The sequence below is a fragment of the Schistocerca gregaria genome, chromosome 3 (assembly GCF_023897955.1).
Source record: "Schistocerca gregaria isolate iqSchGreg1 chromosome 3, iqSchGreg1.2, whole genome shotgun sequence".
Taxonomy (NCBI): Eukaryota; Metazoa; Arthropoda; class Insecta; order Orthoptera; family Acrididae; genus Schistocerca; species Schistocerca gregaria.
The window spans coordinates 755738109-755761747 of record NC_064922.1 but is presented as its reverse complement, the minus strand read 5'-3'; positions in this window follow the sequence as shown (position 1 = coordinate 755761747).

Sequence of the window (23639 nt, the reverse complement as noted above, 5' to 3'; positions counted from 1 at the left end):
ATATAGTATGGGTAACAGCAATGTTTAAAAAATGTTAAAATGGATGATGCAATGAAAAAAAAATAGTCCTCATCTTATATTTTGAATGCTTTTGTGGCTCCAGACTCTTTCTTCTTTAGGTGATGAAAAAAAATTGAGGTTTGTCGAACATTAGTGAAGGTACTTACATTTTCATCACATTTTCGTCACATTTTGTGTTATTTCCCATACAGACATGGCAAAACAGTGGAATCTATGCAACAGTTTTGTGCACATCGTTTAAGAGAGTATTCTTTCGAGCGTACATGGTTTCAGACTCATAACTGTGCTCGCCAACAAGTTCGTAAAACATTCGCAATGCGTTTTCAATACAAATTACAGCTGTCAACATGACTTATTTGACTTAATTCCGTTGGCCCCTATGGGGGCACAGGGCATCCAGGAGAATTCGCCATCCGTCCCTGTCTTTCGCCATTTGCCTCAATTCTGCCCAGGTCTTGCCAACCCTTTTTGCTTCCCCTTCCACTGTCCTCTTCCATGTGCCCCTTGCTCTTCCTCTCTTCCTTGTTCCCTGGGGATTCCATTCCAATGCCTTTTTCTCGATGGCTCCATCTGGTTTTCTTAAGGTGTGCCCCAACCATCCCCACTTTCTCTCTCGTATCTAGTCTTCTATAGGTATCTGGTTTGTTATTCGCCAGAGCTCCTCATTACATATTTTTTCTGGCCACCAAATATTTATGATGCGTCGAAGACATCTATTTATGAAGCTTTGTAACTGGGATGTTGTCTTTTTATCCATTTTCCAGCTTTCACTGGCGTACAGAAGGACAGCCTTCACATTTGTATTAAAAATACGGATTTTTGTTTTGTACGTGATATTTCTGTTTTTCCATATTGGATACAATTGTATGAAGGCTCATTTGCCTTTTTAATGCAGTTTTTCACGTCATCTCCAGCTCCACCATCTTCCGCCACTATACTACCCAGATACAGGAATGAGTTGACAGTCTCCAGCCACTGCTCCCCTATTAACAATGGCACCTGCATGTACCTTGAATTTACTCTCATTACCTCTGTTTTGTCTATATTTATCTCGAGGCCAGCAGTCTCTGCTTCTTCTTTCAGCAAGTTTAATTTAGGTTGCATATCAGTCAGCCTTGGAGCTAGTAAAACTATGTCGTCTGCAAAATCCAAATCCTCCAGACGTTCGTGGATCCCCCACTGGATTCCTCGTCTCTTGCCTGCTGTGACTCTTCTCATAACAGAGTCTAGAACGAGTAGAAAAAGTGTTGGTGAAGAAATGCAACCCTGACGGACTCCAGTTGTTACTTTTATGGGCTCTGTCATATTTCCCTTGTGGAGTACGCAGCATTTCTAGCCATCATATACATCTTTTATGATGTTTAAGATCTTCTGTGGTATGCCATACTTCTGCAACACCTGCACTTTATGTTTCACGGAATCGAAGGTCTTTCGAAAATCAATGAATGCCTGGTACATGGTTGCTTGGAATTCTTTGCTTTGCTCTAAAATGATCCTAAGAGTGTTAATAAGATCAACACAACTGCGTTGTGCCCTAAAACCAGTCTGTTCTTTACGCAGTCGCTTTTCAAGGGATTCTTTAATTCTGTTTAAAATATTTCTGGTGAGGACCTTACTGGGCACTGACAACAGTTTAATACCACGCCAGTTGTTACAGTCTGACAAATTTCCCTTTTTTGGGAGCTTTACCACCAAACAATTTTTGCACCCCTTTGGAGATTTCCCTTCAAGCCAAAATGCTTCAGCAAAGGATGGAGCATTTTAACAGTACTTTCAATATCAGCTTTTAAGAGCTCCGGTGCTATGTTGTCTAGGCATGCATCCTTTGCATTTTTTAGTGTTTTCAAGGCAATCCTAATTTCGTCCATTACGGGGCACTGCAAATTTATATCTTGATCTTCTTCGACTTCCTCTGGAACATCTCTTACTTGTTCCTCTTGGTTGTCTTCACAATTTAACAGTTCCTTGAAGTGCTCCTCCCATCTCTGTAGCTGTGCCTGTTGAGTTGTAAGCATCACCTCATCCTTGTTCTTAACTGGTCCTTCATGTCTGTAGTTCTTCATTGACAACCGTTTGGTAATATTGTAGAGCTCTTTCATATCTCCTTGTCTTGCTGCCTCTTCTGCTAATTTTGCTTGCTCATCTATCCATTTCCTGTTATCTCGACGTAGCAATGTTTTCACTTTTCTGTTCGCCTCCGTGTATTCTTTATGCGCTTCCCCCTTCTGCGCCCTTGTCTTACAAAAATTTAACTTAAGTTTTAATTCTTTCCTGTGGCTGATTTCATTCCACGTAGCATCGGTGATCCATTCCTTCCTTTGATGTGCCTTAAATCCTAAGATTTTTTCTCCCACATCTAAATAACTGTCTTTGATTTTTTGCCAGCATGTTTCAATTCCCTCTTCCATAAAGTTTTCTTCAGTGAGGACCTGGAATCTGTTTTGTAGTTCAAGGGCAAATGTTTATTTGATCTGTTAGTCTTTTAAACTTGCCACGTCTATTTTCTTGCACCTGTGATTGAGCTTGGTTCTATTTGCCACTATCTTCAGTCTGAATTCCGCCAAAACTATGTGGCGGTCACTTCCAACGTCTGCCCCTCTTCTATTTCTGACATCTAACAGAGAGTGTCGGAACTTGCGGCTTATGACTATGTGGTCTATTTGATTTTCGGTAACGTGGTCTGGAGAAACCCACGTTATCTTATGGCACTTACGATGTGGAAACAATGTGCCTCCAATGACTAGGTCATGTTCAGCGCATGTATCTATCAACATTTCTGAATTTACGTTCCTGATCCCCGTTCCATGCACGCCCATGAAATGTTCAAGCCCTTCATTTTCTGAACCAACTTTTGCGTTCAATTCACCCATTAAAATTTTTATGTCCCTAGAATTTGTTTGTCTAAGGACTCCGTTAAGCTCTGTATAAAATGCATCTTTTAATTCTGCTTTAGCTATTTCAGTAGGTGCATAGCATTTAATTACAGTAGTTGTCAACATACAAAGTCATAATTGAAGCACATTCCGTGCACGGTACAAAGACTCACTTGCAAAACCACACTTAGGCAAAGACTACACCACTCGAGCCCACGACAAAGACCAAGTACCTTTGGTGAGTATGACTATCGATGAAGCTCTGTTTTGTTCTAGAACCGGCAGTTGGTCGAATTAACTCTCGTACAAAGTTTTAAGCATTCACAAGTGAACAGTTACTTAGAAACCGTGCCTCTTGTATCCGGCAAAAGTTATAAAAATAAAAACAGTTATATGTTATTGGACATAACTTTGGAATAGATTTTTGTAAAAATTACGGTGTTTGCTACGCCACCAAATTAAAAAATATTTTATATTTTGTTTCATATCATTGTTTCTTTTATGAAAAATTAAGTTTCCAATCGAAAAATTATAACACTTCTTGATTCAGTAGATAATAAAAGTTATGAGAAATTTCCTAGCTAAAATATTGTAAAGCGTCAAATATATGCTACATACGGTCAAGTAAAAAAAGTGGAACTGATAGGATAATTAATTTCCTTTCAAAATGAATAATATTCCAAAGTATTACCGAAAAACTTGGAAAATTGTGAAATATAAATAAATATTTGCATTCAATACACTGAAGCCATAGGCTCGTCTCCTGCACCTCAAACTTGAAATTTCAGGGAAAACATAGCTAAAAAAAGGGCGGGATCGCAAATTTCGTGACACAGGATCTGTATCGTAATGTACTACCGATAAAAGACCCCCCTCATTTTGTTCGTTATACGGAACCGGGAATCGAATCCGGTTCCCCCCGCATGGCAGTCTGCCATACTGACTACGGAGATGCACCTCTACTTAAAATCAAAGCAAAAAACTGATCTACTCTTTTGTTCAAACTACTTTATTGCGAGGTGCGTATGTTACTTTATACCCTATCAAAAACGGTTTCATATCTCAGTCCTAATAAAGATCAGAGCACCAATAGCAAACGTCTGGTCTTTATATCACTATGCCCTGCTATAATAGCTAGCCAGTTCCAGTTCCCGGAAAAGTGCAACCAACAGAGAAAAACTTACAGTGCCTACTCTTAGACGATGTGTACATTTGATCAACATTCCGTTAGACATTACTCTCTCCTTCCGTACTAACAACAGTACAGGAATTTTAGCTCGATGACCTGGAAAGGGCCATGTGGAGATCGTTGGCGTCGCCTCCCTCCGACCTATTAACCAACTTTCGCAGAGGGCACGGGAACCTGCCGCTTTACCTTTAAATCCGGACGGCGAAGCGGGTAGGCATTTTTCATATATCCGAAACTAGCTAGAGGTTGGGGTCAAGTAAGGGGTCGTTCGAAAATAGGTTCAGAAAGGGGGTCATCCGCACTCCGTCGGAAGCTTGTCCGGGCTTCCGAGTCACGGAAGCGACCCCCGGCATCGTGTGGGGACGTACAGAATGGCCAGTGACGAAGACACATGCTGGGAGTTCGCGGACGGCTTTGGAGATTTGGTCGTTAAGCTGCGACCGGCGGCTGACGATGTGAAGTGTGCCGCGCAGGCGATGACCCAGCCGCACCGCATTCCTACGGCTCCTGCCCGCGGCGCCCAACCGCCATCTCGCTACACCTACACGGCCAGGAGCAATCGAGACAGCTCCGAAATAACGACCGCTGCCTCCACGCTAGGCTCAAATCCTCCACCGTCACAGCAGTGGCACCAGGTGGATATGACTGAAGTGCAGCAACTCACAGAGATCCAGTGTGGACTATAATTATTGTATGGCAGCGAAACTTGGTAAATATTCTAAATGTGTCAATGCGAAAACGATTTACACCTAAAAAAATTCGTTCCAACTGTGGCCGCCAGGTGCAAACCTACCGTTTTGAATGGAAAAAAGAGATGCAGAAATGTTTTCGTATGACATGGATTAGGAACAGGAGAAAAGCATAATGTTGATTTTATTATTAACAGCCATTCGCACAGTTTGTTCAATATGAGCACTGGGGACGTCTACGAGATGCTGTACAGTGCCTAATTTGCACCTGGTGGCCAAAAGTGGAACCAATTTTTTTCCAGCATAAATTGGTTCTGCATTAATACCTTAGCATTTCTACTAGGTTTCACTGCCCTTCGATATTTGCAGCCCACACTGGGCCTCCGTGATTAGCTGCACTCTAATTATAACAAGTCGGTACATTAAAAATGAATGGAACTGTACCTGCCTCGCTAAATGACGATTTAAAGTATCTGGGACTATATGGAATATGTGGTAAAACGTAGAAATCAACATCCCCATAATTTGTCAGGTCTATGGGATCTAATCATCAATGAGTGACTTCAGCGCAGGTTGGTGTATCTGAAGAAGCTTATGGACCCTCTTTATCGCCGAACAGAGGACGTAATCAAGACTAAATTCAGTGTTACACGATATTAGCATTACGTCTGCAGGGGTGATTAATTTTCTACCTGGTGAGTTTAATTATGACGCATAACCTCTTTAATACGAATTCGAAGGGATCGAAAAATCAATAGTTCGTGTTAAAAAATTCCATGTTACGTGAAAACCACAGACTTTTATATGTATATACAGGGTGACAATTATTAAACTATAATAAAAAAGACGTGAATCATTTACAAACTACGGCATGCACACTCTTTATCCAGTATGTAAAGGCCACTATAGATATTCGGGTTTAGGTTATGGCACGTTCGATATGCCTGCCGTCATAGGCGACGCTGTGGAGCAGACGAATAGCGAAATTCTGCGTGACCCGCTGAAGTGTCGGAACGTCGGTGCTATCGATGACCTGTCGCATGTGTTCAGATACGGTGACTATGGCGGCCAGTCACGGCCCATGCCAGCGGCCTCCGGGTACCCCAGATCCAGAATGTGGTCCCCAAATTGCTCCTCCAGGACATCAAACACTCTCCTGCTTCGATGGGGTTGAGCTCCGCCTTACATGAACAACATCTTCTCAAAATCAGGTTCAATTTGTATACTGGGGATGAAATCATCTTCTAAAACCTTCACATACCGTTCGGTAGCCACCGTGCCATCAAGGAATATCGCACCGATTATTCCGTGACTGGGCATAGCACACCACACAGTCACCCTTTGAGGGTGAAGAACCTTCTCGCTAGCGAAATGCGGGTTCTCAGACCCCCAAGTGCGCCAATTTTGCTTATTGACGAACCCATCCAAATGAAAGTGGGCTTCGTCGCTAAATCAAACCATCATGAGCATATTAATTCCCTTCATGCCCCGCGGCTAACTGTATACTATGAACGTCCTAACGAACCCGTTCAGATGTTATGACGATTTTATTTCAGATCAATAATTGTCACCCGTGTATACAGTAGTACAATAATGCGTAATACACCACAGTATCAATCACTTTACATTACTGTAAGGCACTATAAAGTGACTGTAAAAGTACAAGTTCTCACATATTATACTATTTTCTTGAAAAAAAATTCAGGCATTGTTCACTGAGGTTCACGGGAACGAAAATACCTTGTAATTTCACAACTAGTTGCAACCATAGCGTCCGAAAAACCCAGACGTGACATCGGATGTTGAAACAAATCGTTTTAAACTGCCCAAGGCTATAAAGATCTTCTGACGGGTAGGTGGAATGGTATCTGTATTTTCCTCCTCTTCACTTTCTTCTGATAATTCTTCTTGCTCCTCGGTCACAGAGTTTGGATCACCGGAAGCACAGACGGCAAAACCGTCGTCTGCACTAATGAATTCCTCAAAAATAATCCAGGGTTCGCAATGTCTTGCAGAGCTGTCCGTTTATCAGGTGAAGTGGCATCGTCTAACTAGTGGATATATTCAGTCTTGGTATGTACCCAGGCTTTGTTAAAGCATTTCTGTATATGATGTAACGACACGGTGTTCCAGGCTGATGTGATGGCTTTCATTGCGTCAGACCGATTCCAGTTTGGGGTTGCAGTGTTATTTTCAGCAGCACGAACTGCAGCTCTTAAAAGTCGCTTGCGATAAGCACTCTTCGTTAGAGAAACGCTGCCTTGGCCCAAGAGCTGAAGGCGACTTGTAGTGTTTGTTGGAAGGGAACTGAACCTTTATGTTGTTTGGATTCATACCCAGTAAGTTATGGGTAGTCCAATGTAGGAAGAACATGTCTGTTTTGAGAAACCATTCGACTCTTGAAACGAAGAAGCCACTTGCGAAATGATGTGTCGTCGATCCAAGCTTTCTTATGATGAGAGTAGATGCAGGGTACAGTGTCCATATTTACGTTAAAAAAAATGGTTCAAATGGCTCTGAGCACTATGGGACTTAACTACTAAGGTCATCAGTCCCCTAGAACTTAGAACTAATGAAACCTAACTAACCTAAGGACATCACACACATCCATGTCCGAGGCAGGATTCGAACCTGCGACCGTAGCGGTCGCGCGGTTCCAGACTGTAGCGCCTAGAACCGCTCGGCCACCCTGGCCGGCTATGTTTTTAAAACAACATTGTTTCTCGGACTTACCAATAAACCAGGGACGAAACTTCTTACTGTCCTTCCCATTACAAACAAGCACAGCAGTTACAATTGAATAACCATGTTTATGGTTCCGTAACTCAATCGGTTAAAAACACTTATAGGATGACTTTGTTATCCGTTTGTCTGCCAGACTGTTAAAAACCCCTTTTCTTAGGAACAGATAGACGATCAAGTTGACGTTTGTGTCGCATACTAATGTCTATGATCTCTTGGAAGTCTAAATTACCTAACTTTCTACGTCAATCGGAAGATATGGCTATTTATGTCACGTATTTCAATGCTCGTAGACTCACTCGTCAGAGTCTGTTGGGAACTTCTCTTTGACCTAGAATCAGGAAATTTATCAAGCAGCAAGTTTCACAGTACAAATAACGGAAACATCCGAAACTAGTTAATTTGTAATTATATCACACGGAAAAATATTTTTGTCATTTCTTACTTGAAGTCCTCTCTGTCCTATTGTTCTCAGAAATGTGTTGACGTATATCTTGCCTGAATCGATATCGGCAACACAAAAGTAGCCGAGATTCTCGATTCCCAGTATGGATGTTTTATATGCAACTACAATTAACTTTGTTTTGAGTCCTACTGGAACTTATCCGGATTTTTATTAATTCTCTCAATCTGCTGTGTTAATTATTGTTAAAAGCTTCTTATGTCTTTTCTTGAGGATGATATGCACCCGCGTTCTCTTGAAAACGAGACTAGCGCTAAGGACCTCGATGTGATGCACCCAAACGAAGTCGAAACTACTGTTAAATTTCTTCTAGAACCGGCAAGATGTTGATATAGTCTGCAGGGGCATCACCGTACTTAACCGACATGTTTGCGATTCATGGGTTACATCTCATCAAACTCTAGTAACCTCCACCAGTAGATAATGCAGTGATAACGACGGATAGTTTCCATTTAGGTTCTAATCCCCTTCTACTACTTACACTCCTGGAAATGGAAAAAAGAACACATTGACACCGGTGTGTCAGACCCTCCATACTTGCTCCGGACACTGCGAGAGGGCTGTACAAGCAATGATCACACGCACGGCACAGCGGACACACCAGGAACCGCGGTGTTGGCCGTCGAATGGCGCTAGCTGCGCAGCATTTGTGCACCGCCGCCGTCAGTGTCAGTCAGTTTGCCGTGGCATACGGAGCTCCATCGCAGTCTTTAACACTGGTAGCATGCCGCGACAAAGTGGACGTGAACTGTATGTGCAGTTGACGGACTTTGAGCGAGGGCTATAGTGGGCATGCGGGAGGCCGGGTGGACGTACCGCCGAATCGCTCAACACGTGGGGCGTGAGGTCTCCACAGTACATCGATGTTGTCGCCAGTGGTCGGCGGAAGGTGCACGTGCCCATCGACCCGGGACCGGACCGCAGCGACGCACGGATGCACGCCAAGACCGTAGGATCCTGCGCAGTGCCGTAGGGGACCGCACCGCCACTTCCCAGCAAATTAGGGACACTGTTGCTCCTGGGGTATCGGCGAGGACCATTCGCAACCGTCTCCATGAAGCTGGGCTACGGTCCCGCACACCGTTAGGCCGTCTTCCGCTCACGCCCCAACATCGTGCAGCCCGCCTCCAGTGGTGTCGCGACAGGCGTGAATGGAGGGACGAATGGAGACGTGTCGTCTTCAGCGATGAGAGTCGCTTCTGCCTTGGTGCCAATGATGGTCGTATGCGTGTTTGGCGCCGTGCAGGTGAGCGCCACAATCAGGACTGCATACGACCGAGGCACACAGGGCCAACACCCGGCATCATGGTGTGGGGAGCGATCTCCTACACTGGCCGTACACCTCTGGTGATCGTCGAGGGGACACTGAATAGTGCACGGTACATCCAAACAGTCATCGAACCCATCGTTCTACCATTCCTAGACCGGCAAGGGAACTTGCTGTTCCAACAGGACAATGCACGTCCGCATGTATCCCGTGCCACCCAACTTTCTGTAGAAGGTGTAAGTCAACTACCCTGGCCAGCAAGATCTCCGGATTTGTCCCCCATTGAGCATGTTTGGGACTGGATGAAGCGTCGTCTCACGCGGTCTGCACGTCCAGCACAAACACTGGTCCAACTGAGGCGCCAGGTGGAAATGGCATGGCAAGCCGTTCCACAGGACTACATCCAGCATCTCTACGATCGTCTCCATGGGAGAATAGCAGCCTGCATTGCTGCGAAAGGTGGACATACACTGTACTAGTGCCGACATTGTGCATGCTCTGTTGCCTGTGTCTATGTGCCTGTGGTTCTGTCAGTGTGATCATGTGATGTATCTGACCCCAGGAATGTGCCAATAAAGTTTCCCCTTCCTGGGACAATGAATTCACGGTGTTCTTATTTCAATTTCCAGGAGTGTATTTTGGGTGTTCATGGTTACCCTAAATCACTTAAGGTTAATTCCGGGGATAGTTAATATGAAATCACGATGGTCAAGTTCCTACCTCGACCTTGTCCTATCTTAGTTCTCCGTCTTTGACGACTTTCTTGTCGACAGAACCTTCATATCTAATCTTCCTTTCTTGTTTCCGTAGGCGTACGGCATCGCCTCATTACATTTTATCTGTGATGGATATGTGCCATCTCTTGATGTAAGGTAAGAACGTTTATTCTTTGAGCCTGTTAATAAAATTCCTTAATAATGAATGTGTGACACAGATATTAAAAATATATGAAACAAAATATCAATAATGCATCTATGAATTGCCGATATCGTCCTGTTACATATGTTCATATTCTAATTATTCAGATCTTTTTTATACTTGCCAGATATACAAATTCCATTTTGTCCAGCGTAAAATTTGCTAACCAGTTACCAACTAATTTATGTTAAAGCATTTGAATCTCATTAGTGGGTGACATATATATTCAGCAGACTCAACAAGCAGTTTATATATATAATCGGTAACTTTAGCACACTAAATTGAATTACCAAATTTCATACGTACTTTGAAAATAGGTTTTTTTCGCTTTGTTCAGTTTACTGTCAGTATTACGCTTCTATGGAAAAGTCGTCGAAGCAAGATCACGTAGCCTCTAGCTCTGGACTGGACATGGACGAAGAGATGGGCTGTTTTCCGCTCGGATTCTGAAGTACCAGAGCCATCTAGAAAGTTGAAATGTCAGCTGCTGTGTCTTCTCAGCGTGGAGAGTTCTCTGCCACTCAGTATAAAGCCATTGCTTCGTTTCGCTCTTGAAATTTCTGGCGGCGATCTTGGATATCTTGCTGAGCCTGGTTCCTAATAAAGTACGCTGACCACTTTGTGTAGTTTGATGCTCGTTCCTAGCAAAGCAGTGCCTCAACAGCGACTCTTAGTTGAGGAAATTTGTAAGCCAAACGGTAGAAACCGTTTTATACGAGCAGTATTTATTGACATTAAGAGGGCGATATGTTACCGATTGAGTGTAGAGTTTTTAACAAAGGTAATAACGAAACCAAAATTGCAGTTTGACTTTTTGTCTCTTTTGGGACCACATTGATTCTGCAGGAGACACTCTCTATCCTTATAGTCTGGGAAACTGATGTTTATGACGTTCGCAATGGAAGATTTTCTTCTGACATATGAGAGGAAAGTTTCTCGCGGGGACATTCTTGTATAAAATAATCTCGATTTACCTGGAGTGTAAAATCTTAGTTCAGTTTCGAGCTTTCCACGACATTTTCCATCGTCTTCTACATTTACATCTACATGGATACTCTGCAAATCATATTTATGTGCCTGGTAGAGGGTGCATCGAACCACCTTCACAGTTCTCTGTTATTCCAGTCGAGAATAGTGCGAGGAAAGAACGAACACCTATATCTTTCCGTACAAGCTCTGATTTCCCTTATTTTATCATGGTGATCGTTTCTCCATATGTAGGTCGGAGATGAAAGTTGGTAATTGGAATTTCGTGAGTATGTCCCGTCGCAACGAAAAACGCCTTTTTTTTTTTAAATAATGTCCACCCCAGATCATTTCAGTGACACTCTCTCCCCTATTTCGCGATAATACAAAACGTGCTGCCCTTCTTTGAACTTTTTCGATGTACTCCGTCAATCCTCTCTGGTAAGGATCCCACACCGAGCAGCAGTATTCTACAAGGCGACGGACAAGAGTACAAGCGTGGTGCAGGCAGTCTCCTTAGTAGGTCTGTTACATTTTCTAAGCCTCCTTCCAATAAAACGCAATTTTTGGTTAGCTTTGCCTGCAACATTTTCTATGTGTTCCTTCCAACTTAAGTTGTTCGTAATTGTAATTACCAGGTATTTAGTTGAATTTACGGCTTTAGATTTGACTGTTTTATCGTGTAACCGAAGTTTAAGGTTTCCTTTTAGCACTCATGTGGATGACCTCATACTTTTCGTTATTTAGGGTCAATTGCCAATATTCGCACAACACATATCTTTTCTAAATCGTTTCGCAATTTGTTTTGATCTACTGATGCCTTTATTAGTCGATAAACGACAGCGTCATATGCAAACAACCTAAGATGGCTACTCAAATTGTCTCCTAAATCGTTTATATAGATAAGGAACAGCAAGGGGCCTACAACACTATCTTGGGGAATGCCAGAAATCACTTCTGTTTTACTCGATGACTTTCCATCAATTTCTACGAACTGTGTCCTCTCTGACAGGAAATCACAAAGCCAGTCACATAATTAGACGATATTCCATAAGCACGTAATTTAACTACAAGCTGCTTGTGTGGTACAGTGTCAAAAGCCTTCCGGAAATCCAGAAATACGGTATCAATATGAAATCCCTTGTGAATAGCACTCCACACTTCATGCGAATGAAATGCTAGTTCTGTTTCACAAATACGACGTTTTCTAAATCCATGTTGACCGTGTGTCAATAGACCGTTTTCTCCGAGGTAGTTCATAATGTTCGAACACAATATATGTTCCAAAATCCTGCTGCATATCGGCGTTAATGGTATGGGCCTGTAAATAAATGGATTACTCCTACCACTCCTACTACTTTTCTTCATCAGAAACAAATGACTGTGTCGACTGCTGCTGTTGTAACGAATTATAGCCCATAGACGGCATGTGACTGATCGCCGATTGTCATCATTACGTCATGTTGCCAGACACTGTCTATGTCTCCACTAGTGGTGCCAGAGTTCCCGTAGGAATATGAACAGTTCATCGCACTTCTCTGTGCCTGCTCAGTATCGAGAGTTCGTTTCCACTAACGACGAGATCACGGCATGTGCCATAACCCGATTTCCCAGAAACTTCGCTCAGTGAACGAGGATTCAAAGTTAGCCTACACGAATTTCGGCTTATCAGTAGATACTGGACCTTATCTGAAAAACGACGGACAGAGTTTTTGAAGTAATTTAGATTCCTCTTAGAGCAAGATAATCTCAGCCGAAATCGTTGCACAGTGGCTAGCCTCGCAGCCTGTCACTTCTGCGCCCTATGTTCGAAGAAACTTGATTATTGTTATTATGTATTCTACTTTATTTTCTGTTTTTTTTTCCTTTCTCTACGCATGTCTGCAGAAGGTTACTACACGAGTATTTCATTAAGTTAGCGGATACAAGTGCGTTACATTAATTGTAAAATTTCAACTGGGTTTCACAATGTCATACATTTATGATACAAAATATGTCTTTATGATATTTTCAGAGGTTACAATCTTTTTAAATTCGCATATTCCTATATTTCATACTTATTTCAATTTTTATATTAATTGTTCTATTCTATGTTATGTGTACTCCTCAGAAAGACTTGGTGCATTCCCTTGGATGATACCGATTGTAGGAACATTAGAAACGTAAAAAATGTGCACTATGAACATCACACGAAGGCAGATTTGCCACAGCGACATTTTTTTCGTATAAATCTCACTCGGGAAGGAAACGATGTTAACCTTGCTGAAGATTTCATGTGGTGGCAATAATTTCGCGGCAAACCCCACACAACTTGTCATTTTTACGAAGACTGCCGCTTGAAATTTATTATCAATGAAGATATACCACAGGAATTTCACCGAATTTCTCCGAAAACAATTTCAAATAATTATCTAACTCAATTTTATACATTCACAAGGTATACAATTAGTATACGAAAAATGACAACGTTCTTTCAATATCCACTGCAAAACATTCGTGTAGCTATCTTCTACGGTTATGAGCAGATAAATGAGAAACAAAAATAAAAATAGTAATCGGGGTTCGAACTATGGCGCAAAAGTGTGAAGACTCGACGCTAGCCTCAGTGCCACCGCTTAGATTGAACTATTCATTCACTGAACGGAAAGTCACCTACCTTGAAAACTTTGTCCGTCATTTTCTCAGAAATGGTCGAGTGTCTACATATAAACCAAAACACTTGTGTACTTAATTTTGACCCCTCTTTCACTGAGCGCAGTTCAAGGGAATATGGTTACGGCACTTAAATTGCCACACTCGTCAGCACTAAGTTTCAGCCACTGTCCCGAATGAAGCTGTTCTTGCACTTACTAATTTCTGTTGCATCGTTAATAACAGACTGGTAGTATCAAGAAGCGTGGGGCCAGATCATTGTTTACGACACAGCAGTGCCAGTATTGTTCTGAATTACGGTGCAAAGTTCCGTTGGACAAGCACTCATGCCCAAAGGAACAGACAGTGCGGCGACTACAACCGCTATGAAATACTTTAAATGTATTCCCAATTGTGAATGCTGACAACCGTCACCTTTAGAATGGAATCATGGCAGTGAAAATCTGTGTCGGACCGGGACCCGAATCCGGGTTTCCCGCTTATCGCGAGCGGTCCCGCACAGATTTTCATTGTCGTCATTCCATTCTACAGCCGATGGTGTATATATTCGCAATTGCGAATACATTTAATTTCCTCAAACATTTTTCTATGATTGTGAGACTGTATGCAGTAATTGCTGATGTCTCAAGTTTTAACGTGCATTTGCAGTTCTCCGTAACGGTACGGATACACTGACCGACGTAGTTGTTTCCACCTAATATGTTCCAGGAACCTTGAGAGCGAGACTATCCTGAACTGATCGCAACATCACCTTTCACCTGCTCAGGCGATGGGAAAATAGGCTTTATGTCTCTGTTTCCCAGGAGACTGTCTATTCTGCTAGATGTAGCGTCGCAAAAAGAAAGAAATGTAGTAAGTAGATCACCACGAAATTATTCAACACTTCTGCGTTTTTGTTTTATCGAGAGAGATACGGGAGAAAGCATTCATAGAAAATCAAGCAGTCCAGGCAATGCAGAAACTGCTCTATCAGGAGACTATCAAGAGACTGACACAATCAAAATAATTAACTCAAAATATTTACAGAAATAATCCGAATGGATCTCAAAGGGCACGACATAGGCTTGCCAAGGACACTACAATAGGTAAACCACTAACACGAACTATGACAGCCGGCTGGAGTGGCCGTGCGGTTCTAGGCGCTGCAGTCTGGAGCCGAGCGACCGCTACGGTCGCAGGTTCGACTCCTGCCTCGGGCATGGATGTGTGTGATGTCCTTAGGTTAGTTAGGTTTAATTAGTTCTAAGTTCTAGGCGACTGATGACCTCAGAAGTTAAGTCGCATAGTGCTCAGAGCCATTTGAACTATTTTTGAACTATGACATGAATCAAGCTTTGGAATATCAAGAAAAAAAAACGAGGACATCCTAGAAATTTAATACAAGCAATAAAGACGTTTTACCATTACCCAGAAACTAATAAGTTCAGGAAGGAAGAAGACAGTATCAGCAAAAACTCTACAGGAAAGTGCGAGAGGTACTATATTCAATATGTACTTATATAACATTATTAGACCGTGGAAAAATAAAAATAAATAAGGTATCAGATTAATATCATAACATACACACACAGCAACACTCTGCTCTTTGTCGATAGCAAATATTTATGCAGGAAATAGAAAATGACGCCTAGTTTGTAATACACCGATTTATCAAATGTATAAGAACTATCAACAAAAAAATCTGTAAAGAAACGCAAACTAATCGAACGGCATTCAAAGGGAAATTTCTAGTAAGCCCCAGTCAATAGAATATGTTTCAAACTTTCAGCTTTTAGGCTACGTTATTAGCAGTGAACATGAAAACGATGTCACTAATAAGTAAATACACAAAACACTGGGTGACACGACAAGGAACAATATAAAGCTAAGATTTTACAAAGTAATGGCTATTACTGTTCTAAAGTACAAAAGAGAATCTTCAACGTCAACTAAGAAAGAAGAAGAAGAAGTGAGGCAGTTGAAATGATATTGTTAAGGAAATTAAAGTAAGTACCCTCAGAGATGAAACACAAAATAATAGTATAAGAGAAGAACTTAATTATACCGCCTATATGAAAAAAAATAGAGCGAAGACGAGGAAACTGGAAACAACATATCAACAGAACGGGAAGTATTGCTTAAATAACTAATTAATTATAAAACTATGGTCAAAGAGATATGAAGGACGACCGAAAAACAGAGGGATACAGTGAAGACTGAAAAGGCTGTACAAATAAAGTATTGTTTAAATATACACTAACTAAGCGAAAAAATAAAGCAAAGACGTATGAGATGGAAACTACTTATCGACAGAATGGAGGAACATTAGCTAAACAAGTAATCAATTATAAATCAATAGGAAAGCTACATGACCGAAAAACGGCTTCAGTTAAGACAACAGGCTGTACACCTACTCTGTGAAGTCACAAGGGTCGAGAATCCGGCAGGAGGGTACCGCGATCCTGTTGGGTTTCTAAGAGATGCCTTCCTGTCGTGGAGGTGTAGCTCCTCAAGGTCATTAATGATCTGTGGTATCCCAGCGTTAAAAGTGGTGTGGTGCTGTTGACTGAAATGTCGCATGCATACAAAGTTGCCTCTGGTATTGTAGAGGGGAGGGAGGGGGGTGAGGGGGAGGGGGGGGGAGGATGGCATGATAACGCACAGCACATTAATCGCCAAGTGCTTTCGTACATCCCCTTGAGAGCTGTACTGGCCCAATTTTCCGAGATGAAAATTAGAGGACCAGCTAATGCACTCAGTCAAATACTACACCTAGACATCCATACACAGGTCTATGATCCTGTAAATGGAGGGTCCAGCTACACAGATCTACTTAAAGATACAGATCATAAGAGGGCATGTATTAATGTCAAAAATGAAGCGGATCAGGCTTATTTTGCATGGGCGGAAAGATCATCCAGAGCGCACATCTCGGTACGGTAGTTATCTTGACATTCGTAAGTGTTATAACTTTGACGGTATCGAATTCATCGTCAAGATCCGGACATACTAAACTTCAGGCCCAGAATACCGAAATATGTGTTCATTTTTATGGCCTGCAGATACGCAAGTCAGATGAGCATGTAACCTCCCCCTCACTTATCGACCTTAATAACAGAGAAAAATTAAACCACGTGTACCTAATGGAAATTTGGGAAAAGCAATCGGTCGCTAGTCCTATGGACAACTACTATAATAACTGAATATGAAAGATTAATGCACATATAATTAGCACTAAAAGCGTGGCAACTGAAGGTTGACACGTGCTGTGTGAAAACTGAATGTTTGTCAGACGTAATAAATTTCGCTACACTCTGACTTAATTTAGCAAAAGAATTAATAAAACCAGAAAATTGAAAGTTAATTTAGTGACTGAAAATAGTGAACTTTGTTTCTGAAGCACTACGAAATTCAATAAAATAAGGTTAGTCTTGGGCTACCTCAACAATCATTTCAAAAGCTACTTGAATCTACGCAATTTAAAACTAAGAGATTTAACTTTGAACTTGAGTTAAATGATTCTGAACAATTAACAATAGTAAAATTTAGTACGTACCAAGCTGAGCTGCAGTCACAGGTAAGCTAAAATATGGTAACAAAACTCGCACTCTTAATTTCTGCTTGTGTAATATAAATATTGTAGCCAGCTATGAATACCTTAACTGAACTTTGAAATTAAAGCAGTGAAATCGAATGATATTACTTTAATGCTGGCGTATGAATTTCAACGACACTCGGGTTCATTCCAGAAAAGGAAGGGACCCTGCTTGGTAATGCAATTGGGACAATGAGCAACAAAGGTTCTTGCTAAGTTGCAGTATTTTTGTGATGCAACAGTTTGAAAAGCTGAGATGTGCCATACAGTTCTAAAACTTTACGTGCTTCCAGTCTTCCTTGTTGGTTAATTGAAGGTTTGCAGTCGTCGATCGGGGAGGCGGCGACAGTCACTCATTGTCGGCCGTCGCTGTTGCAGAAGCTGGATGTTGGCGCGCCTTCTTCTCGACACGGTCACCAGGCGAAACGGGCTCTTGATGTGCGCCAGCTAATGCTTCCCGTCCGCGACACCGTGTCAGAAACTATCATAGCAAGTCGATCCCAATTACATGCTGCCAAACCCCGAAAGCGCGGCAACTCGCGGGAGCGTCACTTAACACACCTGCTCCACCGCCCTACTCCAGCCAGACCCTCTCTGCCCGCGCTCCATGCGGCAGAGTTAACACTACCAAAGATCCTAAACACTTTGGTTCTACACACGACCTATCGATTTAATCGTTCAATAGCATAGTTTTCCCTAGGCCAGACCCAGTGTAAAAATACAAATAATATTAACAAAACAAAACAATTACACATCGACATAAAGACACAGAAATGTCATACCTTCATAGTACAATAGATGGAAATAGGAGGATATGCATTTCCGGCGATAAAAGCAGGAGAAGCATATAGTCATCGGCCCCCTCCATTTCTCAAAATTTTCGTTGAGTGTAAGACGCATGTAAACATGCAATTATTCTCTGAAGTGAAAAATAAGGTGACAGGCAATTATCATTTCTTTTGGATCAAAGGCTTGTTCCGCCTTCTCACCTTCCCAATGAGTGAACATGAACATAAACAGCATATTTGCTTAAGGTGTCTGAATTATTTTGCCTCAGCAGCGCGTCTGGTAGACTGTGCTTCTAAGGACCCAGTACACGTTATTGTGTACTGAGGAAGACAAATTCTTAAAGTTTAAAAATGCTCACCATCAGGAACGATGCCCGTTTGCAGTGTAGGCCTCTTCGCTCCTGTGACCCACTGTGAAAGTGACCCTACGGCCTCACGCACTACCTTTACAGAAAAGCAGTACCATGTGCGGCAGTGTACCAAATTGTATAGTCCCACGATTCCAGTCTTAACAATTACAGATCTTATGTAGGGGATATTGCAGCAGTTTGGCTGCTCACTGAGTTCGGAAAACTCTCACGGGAAGTTGTTAAGCTTTACATCGACAATTATCCCATGAACAAATCGAAGGAGAATGAAGATTTGTACAATAATGTGGTTGACTGTCGTACTTGTGGGCTGCCGTGAAATAGAAAAGCGGGAACTCCTCGTAGGAATCTCTAGCATCTTACGGGGAAGTTTCGTGGCACAGCTCAAAATACGCGCAATTTAAAGTACCCGTTACCAAGGGATATAGCCGTTTTCATCCATAATGTGAACGAGTATGACGCTCACTTACTTGTTGAGCACTTGACTGATTTCGCCACGGAGAAAGGTCAGGTCAGTGTCCTTCCTGAGAGCGCTGAGAAATATATTTTATTCTGCAAAAGAATGACACCGAGAATTACGCTCCACTTCCTTGATACGGTACGTTGTGTGCAGGCACCACTCCAGAAACTCGTTGGAACTCTACCTATGGAGGATTTGCACATCACTCGAGTTGCAATTTCCAACGAGGAAATGTCCAACTTGTGACTAGGAAGGGGTTTTTCCATATGAGTATTCAACGAAACCAGGCTACCCAACATAACTGCACTCTGCTGCAATCTGACAGGCTTTACCATAACGGATGCAGAGTATGAGCATGCCGTGAGTGTCTGGCAGGAATTCAACATCACCTCTTTGGGAGAGTACGCATGGCTTTACATGGACACGGACATATGCTTGCTTGCGGACGTTTTCGAGAAATTCCGGAGTCTATACGTGTCCACATATTCTCTTGATCCCACCTTGTATTACACGGCACTTGGGTTGGATGACAATCAAAATTTCATCGTTCTTGTTAAATGTGGTTGATCCATAACGTTTATGTGAGATGTGTTCCTGATATGTAATATTCTCAACATATTCCACTGGACTAGTTATATCGAACGACCTCATTGCGCGGCTACAGACCGACTGATTTAAGAAACTCGTAGTTTGCACGTATTATCACCTTGCTGTTCTGTTATGCCCCACTGTGCGTTGTGCACTTTGGTTGTATACCTTATGCCCATCCTGTCTTTTTTGCTGACAATATCCGGCTGCTGTGATCCGTGACTGGTTGAAGCTCGCCGACAACGCGTCTGGTAACTTGGAGGCTGTCGATTCTGCCTCCAACAGGATCCGGCTGATTGAAGGCCATCAGCCCATCAGCGCTTCTCGGTCTCTGCTTCTGCTTTAGATGTAGCCGCACAATGATTTTCTCGCCGCTAAAATCGACAGGCCAGTTATCCTGGCCCACAGTACGTAGCTCCAGCAGTCCAAAGCCTGAGCTGTTACTTGGAGGTAAATAGTGTTGGTAGGGGGTCTCAACGATCTTACATCCTGCTTCCACTGATGGGAAGAATCCTTAAATGGTATGAGTCAATCTGTTGTTGAGATAAGACTTCGTTGCAATGTTACACTGTACACGGATTGTACTGACAGGAAGTATATCCACTTGTAAGCGTATTGTATTATCGCTGGCTTAGTTGTGGAGTATCCTTGCGGGCAGCCGCGTCTAGAGAGACGAGCGCGGGACACTGAACTGTTATGTTGTGTTGTGGATAGCTCTGCATGTAAGAAGCATTGTTAGTATGGAAGTTGAAGTGTTGCTACAAGTGCTGTTACAGTAAAATGATAAAATATGGAAGTGATTCAGAAGAAAGTGCGTAATGATGTAATTAAAAGTGAGTAGTGCCGCCGATAACGTATTTGTGTATACTCTCGTTGCGTGCCGCACAGCATCAATCGTCCGCGCCGTGTTCGGTCTCCCAGAATGAACTGATGTGAATCATTAGAAATTAGTTACAATAAAAGAGTGCAGTCCAGTGTCTTGTAGCGAGCGTGAGAACGTGCCGCCCCGCGACTGTTATCGTAACAAGTGAGAACTGATAACTGAAAAATTTAGTGTTGTATCATTACTGGTGTCAAGGAGGGCCATTACCAGATACCTGTATGTGTGACGAGCGTAAGAACCTTCGTTCGATTATTCGGCTTTCGCATCATAAGCAATCATCCGCGTCGTGTTCGGTACGCTTACGCTCGTCCAAGTGATATTGTGGACTGTTAATCATCCATTAATTGGAATACCACTTCTGAATTAGAATGTAAACAGTGCACCCTGCGATTTTCCTTTAATCGTCTCAGAATATAGTTGTTCATGCCAGACGTCGAACAGTGTTGTGTTTTAACGTTGAGTGGCTCCCCTAAACCGGCTTGCATAATTCGATAGATAATTTCAGGCAAACCAGTAGCAATGTGGGGCAGGACAATACGACCGCCGCGGGATTATCAGCTACGTGGTGTGGACAGGGCGCACGGTCAATAAACTGTCCGAAGCAACAACCGCTTTAAGGGCCCCCACCCTATATGTACTCCCGGTCGAGTTACACACTGACTGGTCGAATCTATAGAAATTATTACGGTCCTTCTCTCTAACCTGTCGTTTTGTGAAATACAGTAATCGTCCTATGGATCCTTTCTGGTAAAGTCAAGCATTTGTCGTCTTTATTTCAGATGTAAAGGTATTGATGTTTGCTCATTGCGCAGTTCCTTTTCCAGACCGTTTTGAAACTTCATTTAAATCGTTAATATCGTATGCGTCAGGTTTTCTCGACACAATGTCTTTTCTACCATTAAATTGCAGATGAAGTTTATTGTTAGCCTGTGTGATATTCGGAATGCTGTTGTAAGCCTCGAGTCCAATCAGCGTTCCTTAAATCAATCCATGGGAAGTAAATTGCGAGTAATACTGACAATCGTTCTTTTAAAGTCAGAGAATGCGACATTGCATCTGAACCTCCACTGATGGTTGGGTGCTTAATGCCTCTCTTTATATATATGTTCCGTCGAAAACTTCTGGAGGAACTTGATGCGCAGATGGCTGCATAAGTAGGTATTAATGTCTTGGTAGCGATGAAAATTGCAGAACACACGTCTTCCGTCGGTTAAGTATCGTTTTAACTTTTCTGACGGCTGCAAGTCTCCACATGAGTCGAAATAGTAGAAGTTAGCTGTATTTTTCTTAACATACGCCACCCAGTGGATTCCTAGCAACATCTAAATTCACAGTTCCACATTCTCCGGATTTTCACATAGTCTTCAGTAGCGTGTCTCGCATAAACATACCACAGAATCTTGAAATGCTGAATTTTTCCCTGACAGACTTGAGCAGATCCGTATTTGCGAGAGGTCTGTTCGGTAGGAAATATAACGGTCTCTTTTATTTATGAAGAGACCTGGTCCTTTCTTGTTTCAGGTATAGTCCTTTTCCGGTGGTTGCTGCTTCCATCATGTGGTAATGTCTTCTTGCTTCCTCTAGCTGCTCCTGGGAGTTCTGTGCATTCTTCACTGTTCTGGCAATAGTCGCAGCACCACCAGCCACTGAACCCATCGCTGAGAGTCCTTCGAGGACAGGAATGAGGAAGGGTGTATTTCCACCTGATGTCTTGGGTATCGGCAGAACCCTGGGTGCTTTAACAGGTCCTCTATGCTGCAGGGCACCTCTAACTGCATATATAGCTGTCAGGATACAGTTTTTTAACACTCCTTCTTCTTCCTTTTGACCGTTATCGTCTTCAGTGCATGACGTGCAACATTCATAACTTGGTTGAAATTCATCACACCTAAGCCCAACTTAATTTTACCACGCATAGTTTTATCAACTACAAATGCTGCAATACGCTGTCCTATACCAATATCCTTTCTCTCACTTATTACCTTTACTTTGTCAGCTAAAATTCGATATGCAGCGTGACGTCCTGAGAAATTTTTATGCCTTGCGTATCCAGTGTCGTGTTCCAAACGCTGCTCGTAAAGCAGATTATCCCCTTATCACCCCGAGCCAAACGTTTTTGAAATTTTGTATCAGGTCCATAGTAATTATAGCCCGGAATGTGCAATCCGGACGGGAAGTTTGTCGAGAACACTACCACCTCCTATAACGCGTCTCCCATCACGCATATTATGCTACCGTGCTGGTTGTGCTCTGTGCACCCCGTTACATAGCGAGTCACTAGTATCAATTCAACTGTTTTCTGTTGCAGGGAAACCGAGCCCTTTAAATAGCTTTGCTACCTTGACGTCTTATGACATACTCTATGGGAAATACTTGTAGTTCCGAGCCCTTCTGCATTTCCTCGGTGTAAAAGTACCTAGAAAGTTCAGTGTGACTACTATTCTTTAAGATGTAAGTTCTGATATTCGTTCTCTGCACTTTGGAAGCTTTAAATATCTCACTCGACCGGTTTGGGGGTTGTTGTTGTTGTGGTCTTCAGTCCAGAGACTGGTTTCATGCAGCTCTCCATGCTACTCTATCCTGTGCAAGCTTCTTCATCTCCCAGAATCCACATTCTTCTGAATCTGCTTAATGTAGTCATCTCTTGGCCTCCCTCTACGATTTTTACCCTCTACGCTGCCCTCCAATACTAAATTGGTGATCCCTTGATGCCTCAGAACATGTCCTACCAACCGATCCCTTCTTCTGGTCAAGTTGTGCCACAAACTTCTCTTCTCCCCAATCCTATTCAATACCTCCTCATTAGTTATGCAATCTACCCATCTAATCTTCAGCATTCTTCTGTAGCACCACATTTCGAAAGCTTATATTCTCTTCTTGTCCAAACTATTTATCGTCCATGTTTCACTTCCATACATGGCTACACTCCATACAAATACTTTCAGAAATGACTTCCTGACACTTAAATCTATACTCGATGTTAACAAATTTCTCTTCTTCAGAAACGCTTTTCTTGCCATTGCCAGTCTACATTTTATATCCTCTCTGCTTCGACCATCTTCTGTTATTTTGCTCCCCAAATAGCAAAACTCCTTTACTACTTTAAGTGTCTCATTTCCTAATCTAATTCCCTCAGCATCACCAGACTTTATTCGACTACATTCCATTATCCTCGTTTTGCTCTTGTTGATGTTCATC